Raw genomic sequence first — 10034 nt, 5'->3', positions numbered from 1 at the left:
TTGCTTCTTCCTGACTAGTCTCTTTAACTGCAGCCTACTCTTCATGAGTACTACATTGTGATCTGAGTTTATATCTGCTCCTGGGTAGGCCTTACAATCACGTATCTGATTTCATAATCTCTGTCTCACTATGAAGGAATCTAACTGATATCTTTCAGTATCACCCAACATTTTCCAAATATACCTCCTCCGCTTGTGATTCTTTAACAGAGTATTCGCTATTACTAGCTGAAATTTATTACAGAACTTAATTAGTGCCTTTCGTTTGGACAATGTTCACGGAAATCAACGCACGATGCCAATTGTGTTTTGGCTTTGGCTTTTGCATTCCCTCATAACGAGGGTGAATATGAAATAGTACGTAATTCATATTTCTCAGGAACTGAAGCAGGAAGACTGCGTCAAAAGTAAAAATTATTCTACGGCAATGCTACAAAACATAGAGCAAGAAACATTTGCAGCACTTCTCATTTTTAGCGATGGGGCAACAAATGGTCCAAATGGCTCTGAGCACTATGGGACTTAACAGCTGTGGTCATCAGTCCCCTAGAACTTAGAACTACTTAAACCTAAATAACCTAAGGACATCACACACATCCATGCCCGAGGCAGGATTCGAACCTGCGACCGTAGCAGTCGCGCGGTTCCGGACTGCGCGCCTAGAACCGCGAGACCACCGCGGCCGGCAGATGGGGCAACCTTCCTCATAAGTAACAATGTTGAATAAGGGTTTCAGATCATCCTTCGAGTGTAACAGAGCGTCAGTATGACTCACAGAAAGTAAATGTTTGTGTACAATGCCAGCACAAAAGTTGTACGTCCAGTTATCTTCATTGAGCTATGAGCTTCTACAAACATTTACCTTGACATGCTTGAGCAATGGCTAATTCCACAGCTTGACATGGATTCCTCGGATTATATTTTACGCCGATATGGAACACTTCCACATTGTGGCAAAGGAGGTTTGCTCATTTTTAAATGAACGTCTTCGAAACCGTTTGGTGGATCACAGTGGAATGACGATGTTGTAGTCTGCTTTCGGCTACCTAGATCTACGGAATTTGACACTTATAGATTTCCTTTTATGGAATTATGTGAACAGCTCTGTGTATGATCTTCCTTTGCCGAAAACTACTGGAGAACTCAAAATGCGCTCACTTAGTTGGCACCACATATGCTTCAGAATATGTGGCGTGAAACTGATTATCGCTTAGATGTGGTCGGTGTGATCAAGGGGAGTCATATGGAGATTTATAAAATGCATGAAAGACTGATTTTACTTTTAAATTCCCTGTATTAATTTATCGCTTTTGTAATCGCTACATTAATTTTGAATTACTCTCTGTGCGGGGTGTTTCACAGTGTTTGAATCCCACAACTGGGGGAGATAGATCGCGTCTTGGGGAACAAATTTTGTTAGAGATAAAATGTTTGGTGATGCTTCACTCTGCCGCTAGATGTCCTTTAATATTACTGCTGTGCCTGTATTGTTTCGAACTACGATCCAATGTTCCTTAAGCCACGCATGTATGTCCAAAGGAATAGGCACTGCAGCGACTATAGATCTTATGAAATCCAAGAAATGTATTTGCAGTTGCAAATGTGGACAACCATCAGTTCTATAATGGAATCACGACAATGGACCTTTGAGTGGGACTAGGACTTGAATGCAGATTTTCCGCTTATCGCGAGCGATCGCCTTACCGTTAGGCTATCCGAGCACTGCTCACGGCTAGATGCAAATCTTCATATGTCGTAAGCCCTGTGTCTATGATCTAACGTAATAGTACAGGCTTTTTTTTTCTTTATTGTATTTCAATTCCCCATCGGGGCGGGCTGGCAGCAGCATATGCGTTGCTCTTCAGCCGAAAGACATAGAACAAACAATAGAAGACATTTAAAAATAACAAAGGAGAGAATATGGTGAACATAGATATAGAAAAAGGGGGAACATCATGGAAGGCAATAGACAAAAAACGGGGTGACTGTAAAACGGAGATAAAAACTGTTTAAAAGTAGCACACACAAAAAGCCACACACTGTGACAATTAAAAGAATACAAGGCACAGTATGACTGGAGCATAAAAGGTATCGACGGATGGCATAGCACATAACAAACACTGACGGCGAACCTCAAGGCAGTACACAATTAAAATCAAACCTCTTGACGCACGGGAGAAACAGCACTAAACACAACATTGATGTGGCACACTGACGATGATCAAAACAGAGGATCTGCCAGGCGCAAGGAGATGAGGGAGACCGGAAGAAGGGAGGGAGGGGAAGAGATGGGGGAGATGAGTGGGGGGCACGCTTAGGAGGGCCAGGTAGGGAGGGATGTGGGAAGGAAAGAGGAAAGTATGGGGTGCAGGATCTCAGGGGGGGGAGGGAAGGAGGAAAATCCGCTCTGGGGGAAGGAGGGAAGAGGAAAAAGGGGGCCCTGGGGAGGGGGGGGGCGGAACAAGGCCAGGTTATAGTTGGAAGAAAGGGTAGATGTCACGGCGAAGTTTGTCAACCGGGAGGGGGAGGCGTTGGAAATTGCCCTGATGAAGGAGATGGAGGGTGTGGAGGTGGAGAGAGGGAGGGATACAGCGATAGAGGCGTGGCAATGGGCAGGGGGTGGAGAGGAAGGAGGAAACCAGAGGGTGGGGGGGATCAAGCCTGCGGACAATGTAAAGGATGCGGAGACGTTGGAGGAACAGGAGGAGGTGGGGGAAGGGGATCAGTTCATACAGGAGCCGTGTGGGGGAAGGATGGCGGATACGGAAGGCAAGGCAGAGCGCATGGCGGTCAAGGATTTAGAGGGCGCTTGTAAAAGCGGGAGGGGGCGGAGATCCAGGCAACGCTGGCAATAATACAGGCGCGGCAGTATCGTATTTATACGCTGACACCAGGCAAGTGACTTTCAAGTAAAATGTCTCCCCTGTACCTGAATATACACTATTGGCCATTAAAATTGCTACACCACGAAGATGACGTCCTACAGACGCGAAATTTAACCGACAGGAAGAAGATGCTATGATACGCAAATGATTAGCTTTTCAGAGCATTCACACAAGGTTGGCGCCGGTGGCGACACCTACAACGTGCTGACATGAGGAAAGTTTCCAGCCGATTTCTCATACACAAACAGCAGTTGACCGGCGTTGCCTGGTGAAAATTGTTGTGATGCCTCGTGTAAGGAGGAGAAATGCGTACCATCACGTTTCCGACTTTGATAAAGGTCAGATTGTAGCCTATCGCTATTACGGTTTATCGTATCGCGACATTGCTGCTCGCGTTGGTCGATATCCAATGACTGTTAGCAGAATATGGAATCGGTGGGTTCGGGAGGGTAATACGGAACGCCGTGCTGGATCTCAACGGCCTCGTATCACCAGCAGTCGAGATGACAGGCATCTTATCCGCATGGCTGTAACGGATCGTGCAGCAACGTCTCGATCCCTGAGTCAACAGATGGGGACGTTCTGTTTACAGCATCATGATGGTCGCATTCTTGTTTGGCGACATCACGGTGAACGCACATTGGAAGCGTGTATTCGTCATCGCCATACTGGCGTATCACCTGGCGTGATGGTATGGGGTGCCATTGGTTACACGTCTCGGTCACCTCTTGTTCGCATTGACGGCACTTTGAACAGTGGACGTTACATTTAAGATGTGTTATGACCCTGGCTCTACCCTACATTCGATCCCTGCGAAACACTATATTTTAGCAGGATAATGCACGACCGCATGTTGCAGGTCCTGTACGGGCGTTTCTGGATACAGAAAATGTTCGACTGCTGCCCTGGCCAGCACATTCTCCAGATCTCTCACCAATTGAAAACGTCTGGTGAATGGTGTCCGAGCAACTGGTTCGTCACAATGCGCCAGTCACTACTCTTGATGAACTGTGGTATCGTGTTGAAACTGCATGGGCAGCTGTACCTGTACACGCCATCCAAGTTCTGTTTGACTCAATGCCCAGGCGTATCAAGGCCGTTATTACGGCCAGAGGTGATTGTTCTGGGTACTGATTTCTCAGGATCTATGCACCCAAATTGAGTGAAAATGTAATCGCATGTCAGTTCTAGTATAATATATTTGTCCAATGAATACCCGTTTATCATCTGCATTTCTTCTTGGTGTAGCAATTTTAATTGCCAGTAGTGTACATAATGGATGTACGAATACAGGTTGTAGACACATGGTTGACGACATATGAAGGTTTAGTTCGGGCCGTGAGTCATGATTGGATAGCCTAATGATTAGGCGACCACACGCGATAAGTAGGAAATTCGGGTTCGAGTCCCGATCTTCCTCAAATCTTCACTGTCGTCATTCCATATGCAGCTGACAGTTACCCATATTCGCAACTTCGAATTCATTTCTTGTAATCCTTTAATGTTGATTATACCCCTGAGGGGCGGAAGGGTGTAGGCACTCAGCAAAATGAGTATGCAGGGTATGTTGCCTGTAATTCAGTCATCTGTAGCGCATGAAAGGGGGTAGACTGAACCAATTTAAGTTCTTGATTCACTTTTAAAATATCTTTTTCGGCTTAGAGACACACACTCTTAAAGTTTCATTGTTGAAAGTCACTCTGTTAGTTTGCTCGGGTAGGTCATATGCTATTCCATGAAGTCTCGTCGTCCAAGGGCCGGTGAGTACTAAAGGACGTCCAGCTTCGCTGTAAAGGCGTGATCGAACATTCTCTCGAATGAAAATTGTTCCCCATGACGAGATCTATCGAACCTACATGTCTGACGCAAAGACTTACAATTTCCAGTATATATTCTGTGTCTCGTGATAAAACTGCTTCCCATTTGTTTCTTCGTTACGTTTCAGACCCCGCTGATAGCTTAAGCTGAAGTGGGTGGAAGAGTATAATTAAAAATGAAAGATCAAAAAGGAAAATTACATAACAAATTACATTTAAATCGAGGAATGGACATATGCGGGTAGTCAGCACAGCACTTAATCTTCCAGTACGTACTTCTAGAGAGCATGGCAGGAAAATGAAGTATTTCAATTAGTCTTTAAAAGTGAAATGGCATTATTGGCAACACTGAATGTTTGTCATATGTTTCAGGTAGGTACGTCATTGAGGTAGAGCGCTGAAGTGGGCCTGAACGTGCTGTGGCTCCGAAGGCCTGTTACAAAAATGGCGACCTTATTACTACTCCTAGACTAGAATACCATCATCATTTCAAAATTAGACAGACAGACGGAATTGTCCTGTACCATCGGCATATGCAGTCAGGTTGTGGGTGAAAAACTTTGAAGCAACAGGAAGTGCGCTAAGCTTACAGGAACGGACGGAGGACGTGCAAAATGTTGTAACCAACAGTCTAAAGCGTTCTCTGAGATAAACTGCCGTAGTAGTGGGAATGTTCGGTCGTAGTGGTACAGAATTTTACAGAATGATTTAAAGCTGCAACCGTACAAGACACAGGTTGTGCAACAGGTAAATGAAAGTGATTACGAAAAGCTAATGACTCTGTCTGTCGAACTGTCGACTAAAACTAGGGTTCAAATGGTTCAAATGGCTCTGAGCACTATGGGACTTAACTTCTGAGGTCATCAGTCTCCTAGAACTTAGAACTACTTAAACCTAACTAACCTAGGGACATCACACATATCCATGCCCGAGCCAGGATTCGAACCTGCGACCGTAGCGGTCGCGCGGTTCCAGACTGAAGCGCCTAGAACCGCTCGGGCACAGCGGCCGGCTAAAATTAGGTACTATGAAGGTTTCTTAAATTTGCTATGGGTGAGTGACTATGTACACTTTCATCTCAGAGGCTATGTCAGAAAACCAAACTACCATTTACGATGCGAGGATAACCCTAACGAACTCCTTCAACGTCCCTCACACAACTAGGAAGTCACAGTGTGGTGCGCTGTCTCTCCAGTGGACAGAATCCGCCCTTCATTTTTTTGAGGATGCATATCTGTTATTACTTTTGAGTTGTTAATTCATGTACTGACACGTTCCATGACCTTGGGGATTTGATGCTCAATTAGGTTCCACGGAACTTGACGTGTAAATAAAAATAAATAAATAAAGAATCTCAGCAGAACGCTGCCGTGGTTGACACGTTTCTCGCACCTGAACTTGAAGAGTTCCCTAGAAACGAGTATTCGTTTAGGGTAGATGGTGCTACATCTCATTGTGCTCAAATTTCAGTAGCGGTAGTGCACAGTGTTTTTGGTGATTACATCGTTTCAAGGAATGGTGACATTTTGTGGTCTTGTTGCCTCCCTAATCTCTCAACGTATCCGTATCAGGTTACTTCTCTGGGGATTCCTGAAGCAGAGGGTTTATGCTAGGTGTCTACACACTACACTGGTATCCAAAATTAAAGTAACAAACCGAAATTTCGCAGTGTTGCGTTTATTTTGCCACAAAACAGCATAAATAGGTGACAGCAAAGTAGAAACAATGTAAAGAATACAAAACATAAACAGCTGCAACTTGCATTACAGTAGACGAAAATGTTCTTCGTTTTTCCCCAGAGTTGCCCATTCCGACAACTTTTTAAGGTGCTCACTATGGTATGACCACCTCTGACAGCAAACCGGGCCTGACAACGACGGAGCATGCTGTGAATAATGTCGTCAGTCTCATGTTGAGGCAATAACGTCCATTCTTCCTATGGTATTGCTCGCAAGTCTTGCAGCGTGGTTGATGGATGTTGACATGGTGCAACCCGTCTCCCTAGTGCATCCCAGACATGCTCTATGGAATTCAAATCGGGATAACGAACATGCCACGCCATGCGTGCTGTGTCTTCCATTTCCAAGAAAACCAGTTACTCGTGCTCGAGCATTATCGTCCATCAGTACGAAGTCTGGACGCACAGCACCTCGCAACAACCGTTCATGAGATCCCAAGACCTCGTCACGATACCTGACAGCAATTAAACTTTCCGATTCACCCTTACAATTTCATGAAGAGATGTTCGAGTGATCAATATAATCCCTGTCCACACCATTAGCGATCCTCCTCGATATCGGTCTCTCGCCACAATGTTCGGGTTTCAAAATCGTGTGCCACATTCCCTTCAGACGCGAATCCGTCGAGAATCAATCTTCAGACGAAGTCGACACTCATGTGTGAAAAGAACATTGGCCCACTGTTCGAAAGTCCAGGCGGAATGTTGACGAGTCCACTCTAGACTTTCCCTTCTGTGAAGACGCGTCAGAGACAGACATACAGCAAGTCTCCGACAATAAAGACCATTCGGTCCAAGTATTTTCTACACCATTTGCCTCGATACAACACGTCCAGTGGATGTCGCGCGTACAGATGCCAGCGCAGTACTGAGGTGGTACCGTTGTGCCCTTACAGCCAAACAACGATCCTCTCTCTCTGATGTCACACATGGCAGGCCCTGCCCTGGTCTTCGTGATTTAGTTTCGGTCTCTGTAAGCTGTCGCCACATCCAAGAAACAACAAAACGATTAAGCCATCGGGCCACATGAGTTTGCAAGTGTCCTTCTCCGTACGGCCCTCCACCGCAGAGAGTCTGGCAGGCGTCGTTTCTGTGCCATACTGCACCGTCTGCGACTGTGTACACAGCAATTGTGGAAGTGTGACTGCACAGCAAACACTGCTCCGTTTGATAGGTGCCCTGGCGTCATCGTTAACGTGGTTTTCCTTTGACTGAAATGCCATCTTCAGAGCAGAACACGATCGTATGGACTTTTGTTGACATTTCGTATGATTATATCGTGAATTAGACACAGGACGGGGAAATGGCGTTTTGTTGCTTTAATTTTGGACACCAGTGTATTTCGAAAGTGAAAGACACCATTCGTACAGAAATCAGAAACATTCCTATATAGGCGCTTGAACGTGCCGTCAACGATTTACGTCACAGTTTGTCTGAGTGTCAACGTAACAATGGTGGCCGTCTGCAAGACATCATTTTCAAAACACGAACGGTGCGTGAAACGGCAATACACATGCGTTTCATTGATGTGAGTGAAGACGTTTTACAGTATAATCCTCGGCCTGCTGCGCTGTATCCAGATAGCCCCGTTTTTATGCCATACCCTGTACGTGAGTTCTACTCTCAAAGTAAATAAATTCAGATTGTCTTTATCTCACCAAATTATGCACAACTATCCTTGCCTCGTGCAGACAAGTGCGGACACATTTTCTACCGTCTTATCAAGGTATACAGTAACTCATCTCTTCCCGACTTTAACTCTCGTGTCTGAACAATACGACAAAAACATTCGTTCCCATCAGAGCAAAATCATTTCTGGCGCACTCCATCACACAGCGGCTTCTCCAAGCTGTTTTCAGTAACAGGGATCCTACTTTGGAATGATCTCCTTCAGTACAACAGACTCCTGAAAAATCTCTCCAAATACTAAAGAAAATAAACGACACTTCTACTAAAGCAGCACTAAAGTCTGCCTTTGTCGCTGCACACACTCTTTACGCCATTGCAAACAAGTGTCCTTCTTTACAGTTAAGACTTTCGCATTTCTCGAAACCCTTAGGTCAGTGATCGTCAAACATTTTGAGCCAAGACTGTGGGCTGCACTTCGGGCCGTATACATACCGAACTTATTACTAATTGGTAACCTGCATAAATTAGTACGTTATGAGCCCCCAGTAGACTAGCTATAGTAAGGGCATGATAAGTTGGCCGCCAGATCCCCAAGCACTGATCGCTAAAAGTCGGCACCATTCGGAAAATTTCATGTCGACTGTCTCTGTTTCAGATTGCTGCTACCATCAGCGACACCAAAGTCCTGTCACGGTAGTTGCCTGGCTAAGTGTTGTGTTTCCTGTGCAAGCGGATGATTAATTGATCAAGGATATTATTTGTACGATAATGATCGAAGCAGACGAAATGAATTAAACTTTGTGCTGCGACCGGGACTCGAACCCGGGTCTTCTTGCTTGCTAGGCAGAAATGCTAACCATTACACCACCGCAGTACGATGGCCAACATTGTTGCACGAACTACCTAAGCTGAGTGCTCTCCCCAACACAAACTTCAATTCATTTTTCCCTTACATATTGTCACTACTGCCAGGGCTCTCCGATATTCGCAACCACCCCAGCATTGGACGTAATGGAAAACATTTAATTATAATATTATTTGTGTTTATATTATATGGATTTTGCAATATGAATCACGATCACAAAAGTTCAGTAAATGTTTCGAGTATCATTTATTTTCTACAAATTGCGGTGTACAACATCAGCCTCAAATCGATTTCATATTCCTTGCCACAAATATGTACCGCATTTGTTGACCATTTCTGTAATTCGCTTTTACGAATATATGTTTCTTCCGTGAAAACATGTACACAATATCATATGATCGGTACGAGTAGCGTTCGCCCGTGAGTTATCGGTACTGGGAAACAAACAGTAAAACATATCCCGTCTTGCATCATCTAACGCCACTGTGGCCACGCTCTTTACCGCTCTGCCCATGAGGTAAGCGGCCAACTTTATTTACCTCACGGCCAAATACACCAATGTCAATTTAAAATTAAGAACACCTTCAAATATTACTGTCTCTGTATGTATTTTTATTTGTTAGTGAACAGGGAAATTACACTCTCGAGAAGCTCTTCACATTAATTGCTTGAAGTATATTATTATAAAATACGTATGAGAACTGAGAGCTGCACGAATACAGTATTTTAGAGCAACATGTGGCCCCCCGGGCTGTTGTTTGACGGCCACTGCCTAAGGTAGTGCTGTGTACCTAAATTTTTCCTCCTCAAACTTGCTACGCGTTATTGTTATGTTTATTAGCTGCCATAGCAGTAGTATTGCTAGGATTACCTTAGTCAGTACTGTTATTCAATTGTCATTAGATACCTGAAATTAATTTTTAATTTATCAATTTATTATTGTTTATCATATTAAAATTACTGTCACTGCTGAAGCAACCGTATTATCAAATAGTACTACATTGTAAAATCGTAATCCGATGTAAGAGAGGTATAAAATTGTAGTGCAATGTAAGAGAGCCTGAAGGCATTAATATAATTTAATAATTTTGTAGAAATAA

The 10034-nt window shown here is 44.3% G+C and overlaps 1 non-coding gene across 1 annotated transcript; it reads right to left on the bottom strand.

Annotated features, from left to right (window-relative positions):
- Window positions 1–8870: 8870 nt before the first annotated feature.
- Window positions 8871–8943, bottom strand: Trnaa-agc. The gene has a single exon. It is a non-coding gene; the product is annotated as a tRNA-Ala (tRNA).
- Window positions 8944–10034: the final 1091 nt, after the last annotated feature.

Source organism: Schistocerca americana, chromosome 6, assembly GCF_021461395.2.
Source record: "Schistocerca americana isolate TAMUIC-IGC-003095 chromosome 6, iqSchAmer2.1, whole genome shotgun sequence".
Classification (NCBI taxonomy): Eukaryota; Metazoa; Arthropoda; class Insecta; order Orthoptera; family Acrididae; genus Schistocerca; species Schistocerca americana.
This window is presented reverse-complemented; position numbering and strand designations above follow the sequence as displayed.